This window comes from Oryctolagus cuniculus, chromosome 7 (assembly GCF_051225735.1).
Source record: "Oryctolagus cuniculus isolate XC-2025 breed Fujian yellow rabbit chromosome 7, ASM5122573v1, whole genome shotgun sequence".
In the NCBI taxonomy this organism is placed as follows: domain Eukaryota; kingdom Metazoa; phylum Chordata; class Mammalia; order Lagomorpha; family Leporidae; genus Oryctolagus; species Oryctolagus cuniculus.
This window is the reverse complement of record NC_142873.1, coordinates 61,408,012-61,431,441: the sequence shown is the minus strand read 5'-3', so window position 1 is coordinate 61,431,441 and position 23,430 is coordinate 61,408,012. Positions and strand designations below refer to the sequence as shown.

General features: G+C 49.9%; 1 non-coding gene across 1 annotated transcript; it reads right to left on the bottom strand.

The window, feature by feature from the left end:
• Positions 1–13,842: 13,842 nt before the first annotated feature.
• On the bottom strand, positions 13,843–14,004 carry LOC127493891 (U1 spliceosomal RNA). Its single transcript, XR_007924428.1, has one exon. It is a non-coding gene; the product is annotated as a U1 spliceosomal RNA (small nuclear RNA).
• Between the last annotated feature and the right edge of the window lie 9,426 nt (positions 14,005–23,430).

Below are 23,430 nucleotides of genomic sequence, written 5' to 3'. Positions count from 1 at the left end.
TTGTGGAAGGAGACTGCACAAAGGCTTGACTACAAAAGCAGGGTGGGGGGCAGGTGGGGGTGGTTATCACATCATGTCTGAAATCATGTCTGTTTTTCAGTGTGGACAATTTTCTTTTTTGGGGGGTAGATTTTATTTATTTGAAAGAGATAGAGGCTGGCGCTGTGGCGGTGCTGGCACACCGGGTTCTAGTCCCAGTTAGGGGGCTGGTTCTGTCCCAGTTGCCCCTCTTCCAGTCCAGCTCTCTGCTGTGGCCCGGGAAGGCAGCGGAGGATGGCCCAGGTCCTTGGGCCCTGCACCCGCATGGGAGACCAGGAGGAAGCACCTGGCTCCTGGCTTCGGATTGGGTGAACCAACGGAATAAAGAAGACCTTTCTCTCTGTCTCTCTCTCTCTCACTGTCTAACTCTGCCTGTCAAAAAAGAAAAAAATAAAAAATAAAGAGATACACAGAGAGAAAAAGAGACAGAGATCTTAACCTCTGCTGGTTCACTCCCCAAATGGCCACAACAGCCAGGGCTGGGCCTGGCTGAAACCAGGAGCCAGGAGCTCCTTCAGATCTCCCACATGGGTACAGGAGCCCAAGCACTTTGGCCATCTTTTATTGCTTTCCCAGGCCATTAGCAGGGAGCTGGATAGGAAATGGGATAGCTGGGACTCCAACCTGAGCCCACATGGAATCCCAGCGTCATACCACAATGCTGGTCCCAGATAATTTTCAAAGACACAAAAGTAGACTAGTACAATGGATTTCCGTATACCCATCATCCATATTCAGTAAGTACCCAGGACACGTACAAAAGCGTTTTGTACAGATGTCCCTGAAGAACATATACCCTTTCCACCCCACCCCTGATCCCCAAGTTCTATAGTAACTTTGTTTAGATCCCAGTGCTATAGGCTCTTTCCTTCTCTTCCGTCCTCTTTCTGCCATGTTTAAGAGGTAGGCGAGAGTGAGATACAAAGAAAGAAGTTCCCTTGAACTGGACCAGTTTCAACAGGGGTGGTCAACAATTTGGAGGGGTCATCATGGATATGATCCTCAGTCAGTCTCTTTTTTTTTTTTCAGCTCACCCAGAAGTAAGCATATTCTTTTTCAATTTTAATGAGCATACAGCTTGCCCAGGGATCTTGTTAACACAGAGATTCTAAATCAGCAGTAGATCTCGGGCATGGGGGTCGGTGAGCGTCTACATTTCTAACAGCTGACAAAATGCTGCTGAGGCTACTGGGTCCACAGACCACGCTTCGTGTAGCCAGGGTACGAGCTGGGCTATCCAAAAAGATAGCCGTTAGCCACCTGTGGCTATTTAAATGAACTAAAAGTAAATAACAAAAAAAAAGTAAATTATAAATCACTTCTTTGGTCTCCCAGCCACATTTTAAGTGCTCAATGACTACATGTGGCTTGCTACCTTATTAAATAGTGTATCATCACAGAAAGTTCCATTGGATGGCACTGGTACAGAGAATTGACTCATAATAACTCTCCCACAGCTGCTTTTTAGACCAGAACAACTATCAATTAATTCACAACAAAAGAGGATATGGGCAGGATAAATAGCAACAAGTTATTTATAGTGAATATTTACTGCCTTTTGCACAGTGGATCAACACAGTGTTCCTAAATACAACTGGGAAGGTTGTTGGTTAGTTCAGCACTTGAGCAAAAGAGGTGGAATGTATTTACCAGATTATGAAATGGAATGAATTGCTTTTCTCCACACTGGAAGTATTTTTCTTCTTCTTCTTCTTCTTTTTTAAAAGATCTATTTATTTGAAAGGCAGAGTTACAGAGAGGCAGAGGCAGAGAGAGGGAAAGAGAAAGAGAGAAAAGTCTTCCATCCGCTGGTTCATTCCCTAGATGGCTGCAACTGCCGGAGCTGTGCTGATCCGAAGCCGGGAGCCAGGAGCTTCTTCCAGGTCTCCCACGTGGATGCAGGGGTCCAAGGACTTGGGCCATCTTTTACTGCCTTCCCAGGCCAAGCAGAGAGCTGGATTGGAAGTGGAGCAGCGGGGACTTGAACCGGTGCCCATATGCGGTGCTGGCAGTGCAGGAGGGAGCTTTACTCACTATGCCACAGTGCTGGTCCCCAGTATTTTTCTTCTTTCTTAATAACACACAAAGGTCTCCTTTCTGCTGGTCCACTCCTCATGAGCCAACAAAAACCAGGGATAGGTCAAGCTGAAGCCAGGAGCTGTTAACTCAATCTGTGTCTCCTACATGGGGACCAGGCACCCAAATACTTGAGCTGTCACTGCTGCTTCCCAGGGTCTGCATTAGCAGGCTATCTGACCCAGGCAATCTTATATGGGACGAGGGCATTTTTTTAAAAAAGATTTATTCATTTATTTGAAAGGCAGTTAAAGAGAGGCAGAGAAAGGGAGGGAGAGAGGTGTTCCATCCCCTGATTCACTCCCCAAATGGCTGCAACAGCTGGGCCTGGATCAGGCCAAAGCCAGGAGCCAGAAGCTTCTTCCAGGTCTCCCATGTGTATGAAGGGGCCCAAGCACTTGTGCCATCTTCCACTGTTTCTCCAGGCCATAGCAGAGAGCTGGATCAGAAGTAGAACAGCCGGTTCTTGAACCAGCGCACATACGAGATACCGGCACTGCAGGAGGCGGCTTTGCTGGTTATGCCACAGCCTCGGGCCTCTGACATGGGCATCTTAACTGATAAGCCAAGTGCCTGTTCCTCATATGCTATTTTATTTTCTGTTTATGTATCTGATTCCCTTTTGTATTTTTAAAAGATTTATTTTATTTATTTGAAAGAGTTACAGAGAGAGTGGGAACTATCTGCTGGTTCACTCCCCAGATGGCCACAATGGCCAGGGCTGGGCCAGGCCGAAGTCAGGAGCTTCTTCTGGGTCTCCCACGTGGGTGGCAGGGGCCCAAGCTCCTGGATCATCTGCTGCTGCTTTCCCTGGCACATTAGCAAGGAGATGGATTGGAAGTGGAGCTGCTGAGGCTTGAACCAGCAGGCATGTGGGATGCCAGCCTCAGAGGCAGCTGCCCCTCTGCTTTCCCTTTAGACCATAGACTCCTCAAGAGCAGAGATTTGTCCTGGATTTGGCCAGCAGGTATTCAAATAATTTTCTGAATCAGTCAATTAATGATTATATCAAATAAGCGTATTATGTTAGTCTCCTCAAACTGAGGAGATTGAGCATAGGGTTTGGGCTTGGATGAGTGACAGCTGCGTAATAGCTGTGTGACTAGATATTTTACTTCATTCTACTAAGTTTCCTCCCATTATCTGTAGAATGGGAATAGTAAGAACATCCAAGCTTGAAGCAGGTGTTTGGACTGGTAGTTAAGACACCTGCGTCTCATTGTAGAGTACTTATGTGTTTCTGCTGCCAGTCCTGTCTCCAGCTTCTTACCATTGCAGACCCTGGGAAGCAGCAGTGGTGGCTCAAGTAGTTGGATTCCTGCCATCCAAATGGGAGAACTGGATTGCACTCCCAGTGCCTGGCTTCAGCCAGCCCAGCCCTGGCCATTGCAGGCATCTTAGGCATGAACCAATGGATGGGTGCTCTATCTGTTTGTATCTCTGCCTCTCAAAAATTTTTTTTTTAGAAGACTCGAGTTTAGGGACTGGCGCTGTGGCGCAGCAGGTTAACACTCTGGCCTAAAGCGCTGGAATCTCATATGGGTACCAGTTCAAGTCCCAGCTGCTCCACTTCCCATCTAGCTCTCTGCTATGGCCTGGGAAAGCAGTAGAAGATGGCCCAAGTCCTTGGGCCCCTGCACCTGTGTGGGAGACCTGGAAGAAGCTCCTGGCTCCTGGCTTCAAATAGGTGCAGCTCCGGCCATTGCAGCCAATTGAGGAGTGAACCAACGAATGGGAGACCTCTCTCTCTCTCTGTCTCTCCTCTCTCTGAGTAACTCTAACTTGAAAATAAATAAATAAATCTTAAAAAAAAAAAAAAAAAGACTCGAGTTTACATCATAAGATTTGGGGGATCAAATGAGCTAACAGTTTTGAAAATGCTGTATCACTTTAAATTGTTTACTTTTGGGGGCTGGCACTGTGGTGTAATAGGCCAAGCCTCCACCTGCAGCACCGGCATCCATATGGGCGCTGGTTCGAGTCCCAGCTGTTCCTCTTCCAATCCAGGTCTCTGCTATGGTCTGGGAAAACAGTAGAAGATGACAGAAGTGCTTGGGCCTCTGTACCCATCTGGGAGACATGGAGGAAGCTCCTGGCTCCTGGCTTTGGATTGGCCCAGCTCCGGCCTTGTGACCATTTGGGGAGTTGAACCAACAGATGGAAGACCTTTCTCTCTGTCTCTCCCTCTCTGTCTGTAACTCTGCCTCTCAAATAAATAAATAAAATATTTTAAAAAATGAAATTGTTAACTTTTTAAAAATCCTAGCTTTTAAATACTGGTTAACACAGTGTTTGAGATTTCTGCATTCCAGATCAGGGTGCCTGGGCTCAAGTCCTGGCTCCACTTCCCATTCCAGCTTCCTGCCAGTGTGCAAGCTGGGAGGCAGCAGGTGATGGTCCAAGTACTTGAGTCCCTGTCACCCAATGGGAGACCCAGATGGATTCCTGACTCCTGGCTTCGGCCTTGGCCCAGCCCCAGCTAAATTGTGGGCATTTGGGGAGTGAACTAATAGATAAGAGATCTGTGTGTTTGTCTGTGTTCCTACCTTTCAAATAAATTATTAAAATCCTAGCTCTCTCAACAACGGTTAGGAAATACCCTGGCTTTGATATCACTATACAGATGACCTTGCACAATTGTTTGCCTTATTCTGTCATTCAAATGTTACCTGTTTGGAACATCCACTCATATTTTCAAGTTCTCCTTCTCTGGCCTAAATAGATTTAAAAAAAATATGTATTTATTTATTTCAAAGGCAGAGGGAAAAGGAGAGACAGAGAGAGAGAAAGGGAGAGAGAGAATGGCCCCAAATGGCCACAACAGCTGGGCTGGGCCAGACCGAAGCCAGGAGCCAGGAGCTTCATCCAGATCTCCACTGGGTGCAGGGGCCCAAGTCCTTAGACCATCTTTCTCTGCTTTCCCAGACACATTAGCAGGGAGCGGGATTGGAAGTGAAATAGTCAGGAATCCAACCCACACCAATATGGGATGCCGGTACTGCAGGCAGAGGCTTAGCTTTCTATACCACAGCACTGGCTCCCTAAATAGCTTTTTTTTTTTTTTTTTTTTTTTTTTTTTACAGGCAGAGTGGACAGTGAGAGAGAGAGAGAGACGGAGAAAAAGGTCTTCCTTTGCTGTTGGTTCACCCTCCAATGGCCACCGCGGCCGGCGTGCTGCGGCCGGCGCACCGCGCTGATCCGATGGCAGGAGCCAGGTACTTCTCCTGGTCTCCCATGGGGTGCAGGGCCCAAGTACTTGGGCCATCCTCCACTGCACTCCCCAGCCACAGCAGAGAGCTGGCCTGGAAGAGGGGCAACCGGGACAGAATCCGGCGCCCCGACCAGGACTAGAACCTGGTGTGCTGGCGCCACAGGCGGAGGATTAGCCTATTGAGTCGCGGCGCCAGCCTGCTCCTCTTCTAATTGAGCTCTGTGCTCTGGCCTGGGAAAGCAGTAGGGGACTGCCCAAGTGCTTGGGCCCCTGCACCCATGTGGGAGATCTAAAGGAAGCTCCTGGCTCCTGGTTTTGGATTGGTCCAGCTCTGGCCGTTGCAGCCATTTGGGGAGTGAACCAATGGATGGAAAATCTTTCTTTCTGTCTTTCCCTCTCTCTGTAACTCTTCCTACCTCTCAAATAAATAAATAAAAGGAAAAAAAAAAAAGAATTAGAGGTGTTGATGAATGACAGGTGAGGTTTAGGAAGCCTGAGGAGTGAGAAGGACTCAGGATCAGTAATAGAGCAGGCAGTTCCTGCTAATTCCTGTGAGAGCACACACACCAGACCAGCAGGAAGGACACGGTCTGGCTCCCTAGAACAGGGAGCAGCTCTTAAAAAAAACACAAGGGAAGGAGTTCATGCTGTACTCAGTCGGGTCAGACCATGACTGGAGTATCACGTTCAGTTCTGGGCAGCTAATTTACAGTCTGGAGCATGGCCAGAGGCAGTTGATGGAATGGTGTGCAGCCCAGCGATCCTATCATGTGCATTCTCCCAGACATCTGCTGGGTCCCTGGGGCACGGCCCTGCCTTACATGCCTTGGGGTGAGGTTGGGTGGAGTGGGTGCAAATATGCTTTGGAAATAGTTTCTTCCCTCTAGGCTCTAGAAAATAAGACATGAATTTTATGCACTTCTGTAAACATTTATCAATTGCCTGTTATGTTCAGCACTCTAAATAAGTTGTATAATCTTTGGGGCCCTGTAGGAAGAGCACTGGGCTAAGTGTCAAGAGAGCTGGATTCTAGTCTCACTTATACTGGCTCTCAGTTTTCTCACATATGAAATGGGAGTTAGAATACATGCCCCATTAAAAGTACAATTCCAGAGACTGTGACCCCTGAGTCAGACTTTTCATGGGAAGAGCCTGGGAAACACTTTGGTCATCAGAAAAGTTGGTAAACATTTCTTTGTAGGGAAGTGTTCACCCTGTGTGGGCCTCAAACTGCCTATATCAAAATCCCCGAAGAATTTAAAAACAAGACCCCAGGGCCCACCCCAGACTTGCTTAGAACCCTGGAGACAGGGGCCTGGGAATCTGCATTTAAGATGATCCCACATGATTCTTTGCACACCCTAATTTGAGAACCACATTATAGAATCTTTGTGAGGACTATGTGAGAATGTATGGGGAAACTCTGATAGCTCAGAGATGAAGGATGAGTAGTGTAAGCCCTTCCTTCATTTTGGGAGGAAGTCATCATAACTACTCCTGAAAGATGAAGTGTCATGTATTAAATCTCAAGCACTACAGAGAACCGCTTTACCTGACAGGCTTCAGGAAGAGAGGTTTAAGGAAGGACTCCATAGGGTACCTGAGGAGTTGTCCTCCTGGCTGTAGTGTCCATGGGCCTAGTGTTCCTAAGACCTGCAGAACTGAAACTGCGTTTTGAAATGGCATAAAGTGGCTTGTGGGGCAGGTGTTTTGTCCAGCTGTTAGGATATTGCCTGGATGGGGGTGGGGTGCCGGCACTGTGGCACAGTGGGTTAAGCCTCCGTTCGCAGAACCAGCATCCCATATAGGCTCTGGTTTGAATACCTGCTGCTCCATTTCCAGTCCAGCTCCCTGCTAATGGCCTAGGAAAGCAGCAGAGAATAGTTCAAGTGCTTGGGACCCTGTACCCACGTGGGAAACCCAGAAGAAGCTCCTGGCTCCTGTCTTCAGTCTGGTCCAGCCCCGGCCATTATGGCCATCTGGGGAGTAGACCAGCAGATGGAAGATCTCTTTCTCTCCCTCCCCCCTCTCTGTAACTCTGACTTTCAAATAAGTAAATTAAAAAGAAAAGAAAAAGATGCTGCTTGGGATGCCCACATCCGATATCAGAGAGCCTAGGTTCAAGGCCCATCTCTGATGCCAATGTCAGCTTCCTGCTAATGCATACTTCCAGCTAATGCTGCAATGATGGCCCAAGTAATTGGGTCCCTGCCACCTATTTGTGAGTCCTAGATTGAGTGCCTGGCTCCAGCTGCCCCAGGCATTTGGGGAGTGAATCAGCAGGTGAGTCAGCTCCCTCCACTGCACTCTGAACCCCATAACTGTTATGCTTGCAACCCAGCTTTCTGCTAATGTGCCTGGGAAAATAGTAAAGGATGGCCCAAGGATTGGACCCTTGACATCCAGGTAGGAGACGTGGATGGAATTCCAGGTTCCTGGCTTTGGAGTGGCCCATTCCTGGATGTTGAGACCATTTGGGGAGTGAATCCGCAGATGGAAGAGTTCTCTCTTTCCCTTTTTCTTTGGTCACTCTGAACTTCAAGTATATAACATAAATCTTTTTTTAAAAAAAGTTTGCAACCCAAAAGTCATCTACCTTCTTTGGTTTCCTCTAGGATATTTACTTTCCCGGAATAAAAGAGGGTTTGGATGAGTCCAGTTGCTACCATCTAGTAAGGAGCTGTGTGTTGGGCTGTCTTCTTATCGAGCCCTTCCTGTGCCCTCCTGTGAGCCCCACTCATATGTAGTTGAGTTCAGTTTATGGTTAATCCCCAGCCAGTTGTCTGTGAGAAGAGTTGGTTTTGCTCAAAACAAATGGCATCTTGATGTTTTGCCTTCTTCAGAAAAGTAAGGAGGGAGGGACTGGCATTGTGGCATAGCAGGTTAAGCCACTGCCTGCATTGTTGGCATCCTGTATGGGCACCAGTTCATGTCCCTGCTGCTCCACTTCCTATTCAGGCCCCTGCTAATGGCTTGGCAAAAACAGTGGAAGATGGCCTAAGTGTTTAGGCCCCTAGCTCAGCCCTGACCCTTGGAGCCATCTAGGGAGTGAACCAGCAGATGAAAGATTCTCTCTCTCTCTTTCCCTCTCTCCTTCCCTCCCTCCCTCCCTCCCTGTCTCTCTGTAGCTCTTTCTTTTTCTTTTTTTTTTTTAAAGATTTTATTTATTTATTTGAGAGGTAGAGTTATAGACAGAGAGAGGTTAAGACAGAGAGAAAGGTCTTCCATCCATTGGTTCACTCCCCAACTGATCCGAAGCCAGGAGCCAGGAGCTTCCTCCCAGTCTCCCACAAGCGTGTGGGGGCCCAAGCACTTGTGCCATCTTCCACTGCTTTCCCAGGCCACAAGCAGAGAGCTGGATCAGAAGAGGAGCAGTTGTGAGTCAAACTGACATCCATATGGGATGCTGGCACCACAGGTGGAGGCTTAACCTACTACATCATGGTGCCAGCCCAGCTCTGGCTTTCTTTCTTTTTTTTTTTTTTTTTTTAAGATTTATTTTATTTATTTGAAAGAGAGTTACAGAGTTAGAGAGAGGGGTAGAGACAGAGAGAGAGGTCTTCCATCTGCTGGTTCACTCCCCGTATGGCTGCAACGGCTGGAGCTGCGCCGATCTGAAGCCAGGAGCCAGGAACTTCCTCCGGGTCTCCCATGTAGGTGCAGGGACCCAAGGACTTGGCCATCTTCCACTGCTATCCCAGGCCATAGCAGAGAGCTGGATCGGAAGAGGAGAAGCCGGGACTAGAACCGGCACCCATATGGGATGCTGGCGCTTCAGGCCAGGGCTTTAACCCGCTGTGCCACAGCACCGGCCCCAGCTCTGGCTTTCAAATAAATAAATAAATAAATCTTTTTTTTTTTAAAAAAAAGGAAATATCTGAACTTCAGAAAAAGAAAACAAAGAAAATTGAGGGAGAAATCCAAACTGAGTATTTTGAGGCTTGTTGGTTTGTCTAGTATAATTTTCCATGAGAAAGGGGGTAAATGAATGAAGTGTGACTGAAATATGGCAATACTTTTCCCTTTGTGAAACCAGTGAGTTCCTGCTCCCTAATCATGTCGGCAGAGGCACACATGGTTTTTTGTGTATTTCTTAGGTGCATACATATCTAGGTTGAGAACCTCTGTTCTTCTGGACATCCACAGAGCAGAACTGTACTCTTGAGTAGAAGTGTCAGAGAAAGATTTCCTTTCCGTGTTCAGAAACGGGTTCTGACATTTCTATTGTCCAATAATAACTCTTTTCCATCTTGAGGTAATGAACTCCCTGTCACAGAAAGCATTCAAGCAGGAGCCAGATGATTGTTTCGCACCGATGTCCGTTCATTTATTTGCTCATTCATTCCATCCATCATACACACACCCATTCACATATAACAAGAACTCTTGTGAGTATGTAGGAGTAGAAAAATGGAATACAAAGACAGACAAACAAGAAACTGCCTCTGTTCTGAAGTGCCACGGTTTGGTGAAGGAAACAGATGGTCACAATGTATTGTGACAGGTAAGAGCTTGTGTGTAGAAGACTTAAGGGACCAGCTAAGGGAAGGGAGTAAGCTTGTGGAGGAATCTTGCACAGGGTGTGAGGTTGACCAGATGACTGCTAAAGTCATCTTTCAGTTCAGAAAAGTTTATTCTTGCTACTCCAAACAGATGTATAATACATGTTTAAGACAAAACAAAACAAAACACCAATGTACTTGCTATGCAAACACAGCTTGAGGGCAATTGTTCTAGCCCCTACCTACCTCCTGTTTCCCAACCAAATGGCAGCCTCTTAGCCTGTCCTGTGTGGAAATTGTGGAACTATGATCCCAAGATTCTGTATTTTGCAAAGTTACCAAACCACAGCCCTTCTTGGGGATGATTATTGGAAGGGAGCATCTTCAGTCTGCTGTTCAGGCTGGAGAGCCAGGGATTGCCAGTGAAAACATGCCGGTGAGGGTGAGGGAGGGGGCAGGAGGGAGTGCAGTGCAGGTTGGAGCGAGTGTCCCCAAACCTGGAGCCATCGCCCTGTGATTGTTCCAACAACTTTGAGGTTTGAAAGCGTTTCCTTCCCTGCAGGTTTCCCTCATTTTCTTTCCCTGCTTCCACAGACAGCACAACCCGCCCTTTCTCCCTCCCACCAAGGTCACCACTCAGCAGGCTTTGATAAATGTCATCTTTTTTTTGAAAGTCGCCTTGGAAAAAGGCAATTTGACTGCAGTGAGGCAGAACAGGGAGCTGAACGCCAGCCGCCCTTTATCGACCAGAGCCCAACCCTGAGACCAAACCAAGAGGAGTGTAGCTGCCCCCGGGCTCCCGGTGATCCCTGGCTGCCTCTCCCCAGGTGGCGATGCATGTGCAGAAGCCTGCAGAGCCTGGGTCCTAGCATCCGGGTCTCCTCCACTCTGTGTCCCTCTCCCCACCCCTTTGTCTTCTGTCACTTGCTTTCTGGCTCGTAACTAAAGGTCCCAGAGAACCCCCACAGCTTTGGGGGGGGTGGGGGCCCTCTCCACTGTGCAGGCAGCGGGCTGCTGATTAGCGCGGGGAATAAATAACAGCAAGCTAATTATCTCCCTGATTGCGGCTTGCCTCACTAACAAGGCTGGGCTGGAGTGGTGATGCGGCAGCTGATGCTATTCCAAGCATGCTTCTAGGTTCAGGGGAATTTCCATGACTTTCCAGTCTGGAGACACCTGCCCTTCCCAGATGCTCTGGAGTTCTGAGTGAAAGTGTTCCCACTCCTGCTTCACCTTGGAATTGAGAGCCTCACCCTAGACAGACTATTTGTGTCAGTCCCTGGTGGATGACAGGAGCTGGCTTCTCAGAGAAGCAGTGAAAGGCTTTCAGGGAGGGTTGGCCAAGGGCATGGAGAGATGGGTCCTCCGGGATCGCATCCGCCAGCACTTAGTATCCTAATTACATCTGTTACTCCAGCTCCTGGAACTCAGTGGCTCCCTTCAGACCTGCTTGCAAGAGAAGAAAGGCACAGAGAACATTGATCTAGGACTCTGGGCCTACCCTGACTACCTCCGCACCTTCTGACGTGCTCATTAATCACACTGATCCTCCATCCCCTTTTATGAGATGAGAGTGTCAGGCAAGATGACCTTGAAGACAACCTTGGAGCTTTATCCAGCTCCAGAAACAGGCTTTCGTGACTTTAACTCTGAAGTTTCACGGTGCTTCTCTTGAAAGCCTGGAGTCCCAGCCTAGAAAAGCCCCCTGTGCCTCTTGCGGCCAGGTCTCCAGACACACATTGCACTGCGCACCACCTTCAATTTTAACTGACAGCTCTACTCTCTTGATCCTAAGAGCTTGTCTAGTCTGGAGGAAGAAGGATGAGAATCTCCTCTTTAGGAAGATGTCTGTGTCTAGCGGCCTGAGCTACCCGAACTTGCTGAAACCGGAAGTTATCAGCCTGCCCAAGGACAGGATGTGGAAGTGCTGTCTCCAGAGCAGGAACTTCTGCCGGCCTGCTTGGTGCAGAGGAAGAAACCAGCGTGCCTCCCAGGCATTATGGCCTGTCCCCACTGTGGGTCCTGCCCCCACTTCACACCAGTGGGAGGACATTGAAGGGGTCTTCCTTCACGGGGAGACTCACCTCTGTGGGGGTGCTGCACGTTAGGTGTTAGACAAGCCAGATGCTTTCATCTGATGAAGACGGGCCCACACAAAATAAAAATAAGCCTGGGTCACAGTTTCCTTTGGAAAGGGAAGGGAGAAGACATACGTCCCTCCTGGAATAGTGAAAGAGTCTGAAAAATAGGGTTATACCCTTCCAAGGTACTAAGCTCTGCTATTTGGTCTGCTCTCACAGGAAGAGCCCTCAGGTAGGGCTCACAAGGTCATGTTCAACATATGCTTTATCACTTTTAAAGGGCGAATTTGGGCAACCCTTTGGCTTTCTGCATTGGTTAGGGTGAGCGAACTGATGTGATCAATAAACGCTAAAGCTCAGCGGCCAATCTCAATAGAAGCTGTCATTCTCACATAAAAGCTTAATGTGGACATTCACATGATGGCCTCCCATGGGGTGTCCCAGGAATCCCACACCACCCATCTTGTGGCTCTCCCTGCCCAGGCTTTGGAACCTCTGCGTGATCCTCTGCTTCCAGTTCAGGCAGCAGATGGGAGCCAGGCAGGAATACGCGAGAGGTTTTACGGGCCAGGTCTGGGAAGAGGTATTCATCATTTCTGCCACATTTCACTGAGCAGACTCCAGCCAGATGACTGGAGCTGACTGCAAAGGAAGCCGGGAAGTGTAGTCAAGCTATGTGCCCAGCAGGTGAAAGGAAATACTTTGGTAAACAATTGATTAATTTTTAAAGATGTATTTATTTATTTGAAAGGCAGAGCAGAGATACAAGGAGAGAGAGTTAGAGATCTTCCATCCACTGGTTCACTCCCCAAATGACTGTAACAACCAAGGCTGAGCCAGGCCAAAGCCAGGAGCCAGGAACTTCTTCCGAGACTCCTATATGGGTGCAGAGGCCCAAGCACTTGGGGCATCCTTTGCTGATTTCCCAGGTGCATTGGCAGGGATGCTGGATTGGAGACTCGAACTGGTGCCCATATGGGATGCCAGTGCTGTGGGCGGTGGCGTCAACCACCCTACAGCACAGCACTGGCTTCTGAAATTTTATTTCTAAGCTTATCAGTAGGGTAAAGGCCTTCTACTTCGTCATCTAAGTAAGCGTGACAAATAGGAGAACAGATTATGAGAAAGCTTTAAAAATACAGAACGAATGAATGAATATAGATATAGATATATAATGGGTTTCTCAGATTACTCTAGAATTAACTTCATACACACTGGCTCTGTTACTCTATTAGAAACGCTGAAGTGCTCTGTTGTTGGGAAAAATACATTTAGGTTGTATGACAAGTGTCTGAATGATGGCAGGATTGATTTCAATGTGTGACAAAGATGAGCTCATCCATAAACCCAATCCTTGAAAAGAATGATAGAAAGTACCCCTCCTGTCCCCGTTCCCTTTGCACTGGATGGCGGATTCAGCCTGCACAGCTGGGGTGGTCAGCAGGGCTGGGGCCAGGATTGGGCTGGCCTGATCAGCATGTCTGCTGAGTCTGCCACACAGAAGGCGGTCTCTGTGGTTAGGAGATTGGTTCCAAGCACAGAGATTGAGCAAGCAGATAATACACTGAGGGTAAGGAGAGCCCTGCTCCTCATGTTATTTGGAAATGGAATAAGCCCTGTGGTAGGAGAACAGAGCTGGGGTAGTCAGTTGGAACTCATGTTTTTAATATAAATAGGGATGTGGGTGTGTACACATATATGAGAGAACATCAAAAGATTTGTGGGAAAATGGAATTGGAAGATAAGTTTATTTGGTGCAAAAATTTTTTTGAAATTCCACTGTCTGAGGGTCTTCAAAAAGTTCATAGATAATGAAAAAACTACACATGGATTTCAAAAAGCTTTTGCACCAAAATGAACTTATCTTTCATTTCCCTTCTTCTTCTTCTTCTTTTTTTTTTTTTTTTTTTTTTTTTTTTTTTTTTTTTTTTTGCAGGGGAGAGCACGAGTGCAGTCCCCCACTACCACAAATCATGCAGGCGAATTTTCCACATCTGGGGAAATCGCAGGGGTCAGCACTTCCGGAGGGCAATGGATGAGCCTCGCCCTGGGAAAACCACCTTCGTGATCATTTAATTCCCTTCTTTTAAAACAAACTTTGTTTGAAATAAATCAACCTTGTTTATTTCTAGCCTTAAACAAATGAGAGAACACATTTATGTGCCCTCTCTGAAATATACTAGAAGCAATGCCACCCCGTGGCAGTGAGCACACCAATATCTTGGTTTCTAAATACTATTTCCCACTTAAAAAAAAAAAAAAGCACTGATCAACCTAGAAATGACTACAGATGGACTTAGAAGGTCTTACGCTTTAGGAAGCATGGAAATGAATGGAAATGATAGAGAACCCACCGAGTGGGTGTTTGGCCTAGTTGTTAGGAGACTGGCTAGGACACCTGCAATCCATATCTGAGTGACTGGGTTTGGCTCCCAGCTCCAGATCCTGATTCCAGCACCCTGCTAATACAGACCCAGGGAGGCAGCAGGTAGTGACTAAAGTTGGATTCTCGCCACCCATGTGGGTGACTTGGAACAAGTTCCAGGCTCCTGGCTCTGCTCCCTGCCACACTAGCCCTTGGCATTTGAGGAGTGAACCAGCAGATGGGAGCTTTCTCTCCGTCTCTGTCTCAGTCTCTCAAATAAATAATAAAGACAGTTATAATAAAAAGCTAGAGAATTCACCATGAAAGGATACCCACCGGCCAAATCTGGGACAATTTAGGCATCAAAATAAAATAATATTAGTATTTGGTTGTGACCTTTTTAGTAAAATAGAAAGGAATGACAATACAAATAAATAAAAGGGACAAGAGAAGGCTTTCTCTGGCATTAGAATGCCAAATGATAAATACAGTAAAAAATATGAAATTAGAAAATTATCATTTGGCAACCATTGTGGTAATAGATGATTTGGGCAAGAATCATCAGTAGGGGTTAAAATAGCAGATGAGGGCCGGCACTGTGGATCACTAGGCTAATCCTCCGCCTTGTGGCTCTGGCACCCTGGGTTCTAGTCCTGGTTGGGGCGCCGGATTCTGTCCTGGTTGCTCCTCTTCCAGGCCAGCTCTCTGCTGTGGCCCGGGAAGGCAGTGGAGGACGGCCCAAGTCCTTGGGCCCTGCACCTGCGTGGGAGACCAGGAGAAGCACCTGGCTCCTGGCTTCAGATCAGTGCGGTGCGCCGGCTGCAGCACACCAGCCGCAGCGGCCACTGGGGGGTGAACCAATGGCAAAGGAAGACCTTTCTCTCTGTCTCTCTCTCTCTCTCTCTTACTATCCACTCTGCCTGTCCAAAAAAAAAAAAAAAAAAAAAATCTAGCAGATGAGATGAGATGAGAAACATGGATATTTACAGTCTCAAAGCATCTCCCCACAAATACTATTTGATGAGTGTATAATAACTATTAATTGGCTTTACAGTGGGAAAACTTGTCTGATATGATGTTAACCAAATGATAAAAGTTATAATTCCCATTAATAGAACAAACCACACTGCATGCCTCTAGTTGAGGTGGACCAAGAAAGGAGCATCGCTCCTTAGTATTCCTGGTCACGATGTAGCACCTGAACACATTCTTTAAGGAAGCATCAGTGAGAACCAGATTAAGGGGCTTCCTCCCAAGTAACCAGGCTTTGTTCAAACATATCAAGATCCTGGAAGACAAGGGGAAACTGAGGCCCCACTCCAGACTGAAGGGCACTAAAAAGGCAAGGCAATTAAATGCAATGCACAATCCTGAATTGGAACTTGTGCCAATAACCAGTGTCATTAATGCAATCAGTGAGATCTGAATGGGATCTGTGGATTAGGTGGTAGTTTTCTTTACTTAGTCAATGTTAGCTTCCTGATCGTGATGTCATACTGTGGTGATACAGGAGAATGTCCTTGTTTTCGGTAAACACACATTGAAGGGTATTACAGCATCACGCCTGTGACTATCCAATGGATCAGAAGTTACATGGAAGTGTATATGACAGAGAGAGAACATGATGAGGCATGAGTGGCAACACTGAAACCTAAAACATATTGAGGAGCTAGGTGAAAGACAGAAGAGCTCTTCATACACTTCTTTCAACTTTTCTGTAAATTTGAAATTATTTCAAAATAAAATCTCCCAAACAGGTGTGCCATCCAGAACACTGGACTGTGGTAGGAGAGATGACTGGCATAAGCTGGAAATTTTTTTTGATATTTGTTTATTTACTTGAAAGAGTTACACAGAGAGAGAAGGAGAGGCAGAGAGAGAGAGAGAGGTCTTCCATCCACTGGTTCACTCCCCAGTTGGTCGCAACGGCTGGAACTGCGCCAATCCGAAACCAGGAGCTTCCTCCGGGTTTCCCTTGTGGGTGCAGGGACCCAAGGACTTGGGCCATCTTTCACTGCTCTTCCAGGCCATAGCAGAGAGATGGATTGGAAGTGGAGCATCCAGGACTCGAACTGGCACCCACTTGGGATGCCGGTCCTGGAGGTGGCGGCTTTATCCACTACGCCACAACGCAGGTCCCAAGAGCTGGAAATCAACACAAGTTGAAAAGGAGCAAGGGGCCATGGAGAGTAAAGAGAAGTGAAGTAAATGACTTAGATCCAGTACTGACTTTGTTACCTCCCTACTGGGAAAACGTACCTAACTTCTGTGAGCCCCAGATAACAGCACTAATCTCACCAGAGTGCCCCATAGCTTTAGGGGACAGGGTTTTTTTAAAATTTTATTTTTAAGATTTATTTATTTATTTGAAAGGCAAAGTTACAGAGAGGCAGAGGCAGAGAGAGAGGTTCTCCATCTGCTGGTTCACTCTGAAGATGGGCACAAGGGCTGGAGCTGGGCCGATCCAAAGCCAGGAGCTTCTTCCAGGTCTCCCACGTGGGTGCAGGGATCCAAGCACTTTGGGCCACCTTCCTCTGCTCTCCCAGGCCGCCAGCAGGGAGCTGGATCAGGAGTGGAGCAGCCAGGACTCGAATTGCTGCCCATGTGGGATGCCAGCACCACAGGCAGAGGCTTACTATGACACAGTGCCATCCCCAGGGGACAGGGTTTTGGAAATACTAGAAGCCGGTGGCAAATATTAATCCTTTGGCATGTCTTCCTTCTAGAAAACTACCACTAATGGAAGGCAAACCCGTCCCCTTGGGTCCCCACGTCAATGCTGCTGTTCGCTTAGGTAAGAGACCCTGTGGGGACTGGAAACTGAGGGATGCCATCAGCTAGGAATCTTCCAGTACACTCAGTAGGAAAGCTACCAGGGCTGGCCATGGTGCCTGTGTGTGTGTGCACCTGCACGCATGTGTGTGCATGCACACATGTCCTGGAAACCCCTGTTCAGATGCCTTCTTTGTGAACAAAGGCCCTGCCTGGACTGATGCATGCTGTTACAGGTCCATCAGCATCTGCTTCTGTAGCTTGGGCAATCCCTTCTAGAAGGAGAGCCCCTTTGCTTTGGTCACTCCTGTCAAAAATGCTTGTGTACACAGCATTATGATCCAAAGCATTCTCTGGAAACTCAGGAAGCCAGGCGCTCCAGCCACACTCCACAGCTGAGCCAACAGACCACAGAGTGGGAGGATGAGAATCATCAGTGGGCACGCTTTCCAAGGCCTTTCACCGTTTTCCTCACGTGAGCCTTAGAGCTGCAGCAACCTTCAAGGCCAAGAGCACCCTCTGCACTGATCACAGACTGAACTCATCCTGATCAGATCTGGGGCTTGCCATAGTCCACAGAGTCAGGAAATGGCACCGTGAGACATGCTGCCTGGGGTTTTAAGAATGCCCTCGAGGGGCCAGCCTTGTGGCCTTACTGTTAAAGCAGCCCCTGGTGACAACGGCATCCAGTACTGGTGTTGGTTCGAATCCTGGCTACTCCACTTCTGATCCAGCTCCCTGCTAATGTGCCTGGGAAAGCAGCGGAAGATAGCCCTAGTCCTTGGGCCCCTGCACCCATGTGGGAGACCTAGATGAAGCTGTTGGCTCCTGGCTTCAACCTGGCCCAGTCTGGGCCATTGAGACCATCTGGGGAATGAACCAGAGGCTGGAAGATCTCCCCATCTCTCCTTCTCTCTCTCTAACTCTGCCTTTCAGATAAATTAAATATTTAAAATAAAAATGCCCTCCAAACCATAGACATTTTTCTCGGCCTGATCTCCCTCCCTAGGGCCTCTTTCTGCTTCCAGATCCTTTCCTGGGCCCTTGGCCTCTCGGAGCTCTGCTCACTCCACCCCCAGAGCTCCGGCCCTGAAGCACTCTGTGCTAGGGGACCTTCTGCAGGCTACCCGCAGCACTCTCTCCCAGCCCCTACATGCTAGCTAGTCTACCAGGGTTCAGCACATAGCCCTGAAGGCTGGAGCCAAGAGAAGAAGATGAGACTGGGGTTGCCTTGCCAATGGGCTCAGGAAGCTGGGCCCAGAAACTCACTTCTCGGCCCGCTCTGATTCCCAGTTGCTATGTCATCTTGGACCCCACGTTGACATTCCCTTTCCTCCCAATGCCAGCAGCAGGAACACTACTTGATTTCTTCTAATTCACTCCACGAACCGGGATGGAGGAAGGTTCTGGCACTGCCGAGCTGTCATTAGGCTCCTTCTGCCCTGAGCACCCCTTGGGCCCAGACCGGCAGATGGCTCAACAGCAGACACAGCAGAGCCAGTGTCTCTGCTCCAGCCCGGGCGGAGCAGCTGCTCCTCACTTGGCAGAGGCTTGCTCAAGAAGGGGCCACTTCTGGTGGCCGTGGCGTCACCAATGTGTATTCTGACCAGCCCCCCGGGGAGGGGGCCCCCACTTCAGAGAGCCCTGAGAAAAGGGGTGCATTCTTGGTTTGCTTGCGGTCAGTTTGTTGGGGTTTGTGGGGGGAAGGCTGGACAGGCTGAGGGTGATCCTCTGGACCTGCTCAGTGGCTTTTGGAACTTAGAGCCAAGGCCTTGTGGTGGAAAGGAACCATCACTGACCACCTGGGAGTTGGAAAACCTGGTGTCCAGACTGCCTCTACCCAGCTGGTGATCCTGAGCTAATCCTGCTCCTCCCGGGGACACAGCTTCCTCGTCCGTACAGTGAAGAAGACGTCCTGAGGGGCCCCTGCCCTTTGTGTACGTGTAGACGTATCCATCTGCTGGCTCTCCGGGGCTGGAGCTGGGCCCGAAGGGAACTCAGACTTGGAGATCAGGCCTGCGATGCCCGTGCTTCCGATGCTGGAAACGGAGGCCACAGAGGGAAGTATGGGGAGCAGAGAGTGCGTGCACATCCCGGCTTCTGTCCAGTGGGGTGGGAAGCTGCCCAGGACCCCAGCGGCCAGCCGCATCAAAGCATCAGCCACTGCTGCTGCTTCCTGTGGTGGTGCTGGGGCTGGGCGGCTGGAGGGGTTGGAGGATGGAGCCAGGCCGGAGAGGAGTCCGGCGGTCGCCACCAAGTGAAGCTTGAAGCTGCCATCGGACCCTGAGGACAGTGTGCCCAAGGGACCTCAGGGCTATATGAGAACTCAGCATGGAACAGAAGGACAAGGATTAGAAAGATTCTGAACGAGCACTTGGAGGTGGAGTCAGCCAGGCCACAGATGAGCTTAAATCTAACAGAGCTTGCTTTCTGTCTCCATAAAGCCAGGAGGGTGGTTGGGGTTTGGGGGGGCAGGCTGGACAGGCTGAGGGTGATGCTCTGGACCTGCTCAGTGGCTCTGCAGTCTCTTCTCTTCACACTTTACAACCCCGTAAGGAAAGGCCGGCGCACTGCGTAATACTGGACTCCCAGCGCGGACGGCCTTGCTCCTGTGCCAGGGGCTGCCCAGCCCAGCTTCTGCTTGTCCAAGACAGGGAGGGGGAGGGGAGGGGCGAGAGTGAGACCCACTCTCTCTTCCCTCCTGCCTTCTAGCACCCCGCCCCCAGTCCCCAAGGGTCAGAGGATCCCTCGCCTTCTCCCCACCCCACGGGAAACCAAACCCCGCTGAACCCAGGAGCACCGGGAGGTGGGGCCCCAGGCCCAGGCGAACAGCTGCCTTGGGTGTCATCTTGCTACGGGGTGGAGAGGAGCTGCACTTTTAAGGTCCCCTCTGAGACCGGGGTAGGTCAGCCAAATCCCTTTCTGGCCTGACTTCAGCCCCCGAGGGAGGAGGCCCTGAGGGTCCCAGTGCCTCCCCCAGCTCGTCTCCCAGGGCCAGGCCTGAAGGAGCTGAGCTTTCACATGTGTGTGAACACAACGGAGCCCAGCCGGGTGGCAGGCGGAGACAGCCCAGCCAGAGTGGCCGCTTCCCCCACAGACAGACGGGTATTGATCCTGCTCAAGCACGCGCGCACACACACACACACACACACCCCTCTCCACTTCACGGCACAGCTAATGGCCTGGAAAAAACTGGCCAGCTGTTCCCCAGCTGTGACATAATGAGCTCAGGGACCATCCACGCCGTTCCGGTCTCTAATTAGGCCAGGGAGCTGGCCAGGGTGAGAGGGCCGCCTGTTTCCTGAGGGCGCCGCTTCCACTCCAGGCCCCAGCTGCCATCTGCTGGCAACCACCTGGGCCCAGGCATCTGCGCCCTGGAGGCGGGCAGCCAGGGCTCCAGCGGCCCCTGGGAGGGTCTTCCCACCTGGAACTCCTTCTCCAGAGGCAGCCCTGCGGCGTCAGCTTGCTGCCACTCCCCTCGCTCCACCTGGGTCTGTCACTCTGGACAGTGGCCCTCAAGCCTGACCTCCCTGCTCCCCCCCGGGGCCCTCCCCTCTCCAGGGCCTGGATGCCCAGGGCTGCAGGGAAGAGGCAGGGAGCTGTCTGGCGGCTAGCCCAGCCTCCCGCTGCTATTTATACCCTCCGACCAGGAGGGCTGGATCCCTGTCTCACTGCAGAGGAGGAAGCAAGGGTGCAGAGAGAGACGGAGCGGGAAACGTGTCCACTGAGGCAAAGAAACAGAGCAGGGCAGGGAGCAGAGGCCCAGGGCCTGGGGGACTGAGGACAGGATCTAGAAAGCGGACAATGACCCAAGGACAGACAGAAAAGGCGAGACAGAGGGGATGTCAGGAAGAAAGAGAAGCTGAGGCCAGGACACACCTAGGCTTGGAGGGTCAGGCCCCGAGTACCGGGTCTGCAGCCCCAGCAGGGAAGCCGAAGGGCTGAGCCCACTGGGGGCCCGGTGTGGAATTACAGGAGCTGGGAGGGAATGGCAGGGCTCAGGTGGGCAGGGCGCTGGGAGCAGAGCCAGACCAGCAGCAGGAGAGAGAGCAGCTGTCGTGGTGGTCTGGGAGGGAGGGGTCTAGACCTCAGGGCAGCCATAGTGACCCCTCCCGTCTGGGAGGGGACAGGTGTTCAGGCACCAAGTCACCACCGGGTGGCGCACAAGCCAGCCACACGGGGCTCCTTAGAGGTTGAGGGGTGGTGGGTCTTTCTGCGACCCAGCCCTTCCTCTGCCCCTTCCCAGTGCTAGGACTGCATTTCTTCCTCTCTGGAAGATCCGCCTGGCTTGTGCCATCTGCAGAGCTCACGCCATTTCCTGCACCCCTACCTGCCGGAACCCTGCAGAGAGAAGCCACTGAAGGACTTGGAATCTGGAGGAGAAGCGTCCTTGAGAGGGTCCCAGATCCAAGAAACCCTCACTTGGAGCTGGGCTTCACGCTGGCTTGGGGCGAGGTGCGCTGGAGGCAGGTTCACAGCTCCTTCTGGGATCCCAGTCTGTCCCAGGCTGCCTCACAGGCTCCTAGGAGCAGGAAGGATTTTCTCTGGGGAGCCTCGGACCTCCCAGCTGAGACTTCCCGTGTCAATAGGTGGGGACTCACGGACCGGCAGGTCCCCAGGAGGGAGAAAGCAGGTGGGGGTGGTAGTGAGAAGTCTCTCACCCAAGACTGCAGTGGCTTCTTTGCAGCTTTGCGGCCGACGCTGCCCCCCTGTGGCTGCTGACTGTCAGTGCAGCCTGGGGGCCCGGAGACCCAGCGGCTGAGTCTGCCTGATCCAGGATCCCTCGCCCAGGTGTAGCCCCTTCACAACTCCCTCTCTAGACCACGCAGGTCACGCAGACACTTCCGCGTGCCATTCTCCAAGTGGGTCCCGAGGAGCATGGCTGAGGGCTGCCATTGCCAGCTCAGGGGGTCACTCTAGCCCTCAGGAGCCCCTCAGGTCCCAGACCTGGGAGCCTGGCCCTCCCCTGGACTGCTGGGCACGACCAGTGTGACAGCTGAATTCTGGGTTATCCTGTCTGATTTTAAAATGTTTTCTTGGGGCCGGTGTTTTTTTTTTGGGGGGGGGGCACCAGCCCTGGCTCTTCCACTTTTTTTTTTTTTACATATTTATACATACTTATGAGGTTTAATGAAATATTTTTACTATTAAAATATTTTTATTTAGGGGGCCACCGCTGTGGCATAGCAGGTAAAGCCACCGCCTGCAGTGCCGGCATCCCATATGAGTGCCGGTTCTAGTCCTGGCTGCTCCACTTCTGATCCAGCTCTCTGCTATGGCCTGGGAAAGCAGTAGAAGATGGCCCAAGTCCTTGGGTCCCAGCACCCACATGAGAGACCCTGAAGAATTCCTGGCTCCTGGCTTCAGACTGGCCCTGTTAGGGCTGTTGCAGCCATTTGGGGAGTGAACCAGCAGATGGAAGATCTCCCTCTCTTTCTGCCTCTGCCTCTCTGTAACTTTGCCTTTCAAACAAATAAATAAATCTAAAAACATTTATTTATAGTATACAGATTTCATGTATTTCCTATACACATATTCAGGAACATAGTAATATTTCCTACCCTACTCTCCCTCCTGCCCATACTCCCACCCTCTTCTTCCTCCCTTTTGGATCCCCATTCTTATTTTTTTATGAAGATCTATTTTCAGTTAACTTTATACTCATGAGATTAACCCAACACCAAGTAAAGAATTCCACAAGAGTATGATGAAAAAAAAAAAAACAACACTGTTCCTCAACCGTTGAGACAAGGGCTGCTCAAAATGATCACATCTCGAAGTAATGATTTCACTCCTATAGACTGCCTTTTAGGTGCTCTGTTTGTCTTTTGGGGACTGGCTTATTTCACTAGGTATAATGGTTTCTAGTTGTATCCATTTTGTTGCAAAAGACAGGATTTCTCTTTTTCCCACTGTGTAGTGTTCCATAGTGTATATATATGATAATGTCTTTATCCAGTCTTCAGCTGATGGATATCTGGGTTGATTCCATATCTTAGCTGTTGTGAATTGAGTGGCAATGAACATGGGGCTACAGATCACTCTTATGGCTGATCCACCTCTGATGCAGCTCCATGCTAATGGCCTGGAAAAAAAAAAAAAGCAGAAGATGGCCCAAGTGCTTGGGTCTCTGCTACCCTTGTGGGAGGCCCAGAAGAAGCTCCTGGCTCCTCGCTTCTGCCTGGCCCAACCCCAGCCAATGAGGCCATCTAGGGAATGAACCAATGGAGATGGAAGATTCCCTCTCTCTCTCTCTAACTCTTACTTTCAAATAAATAAATCTTTTTTTAAAAAAAAATGTTTTATTTGTTTATTTTAGAGGCAGAGAGAGAGGAGGGAGAGAGAGAGAGTTTGTTCCCATCTTCTGGTTCATTCCCCAAATGC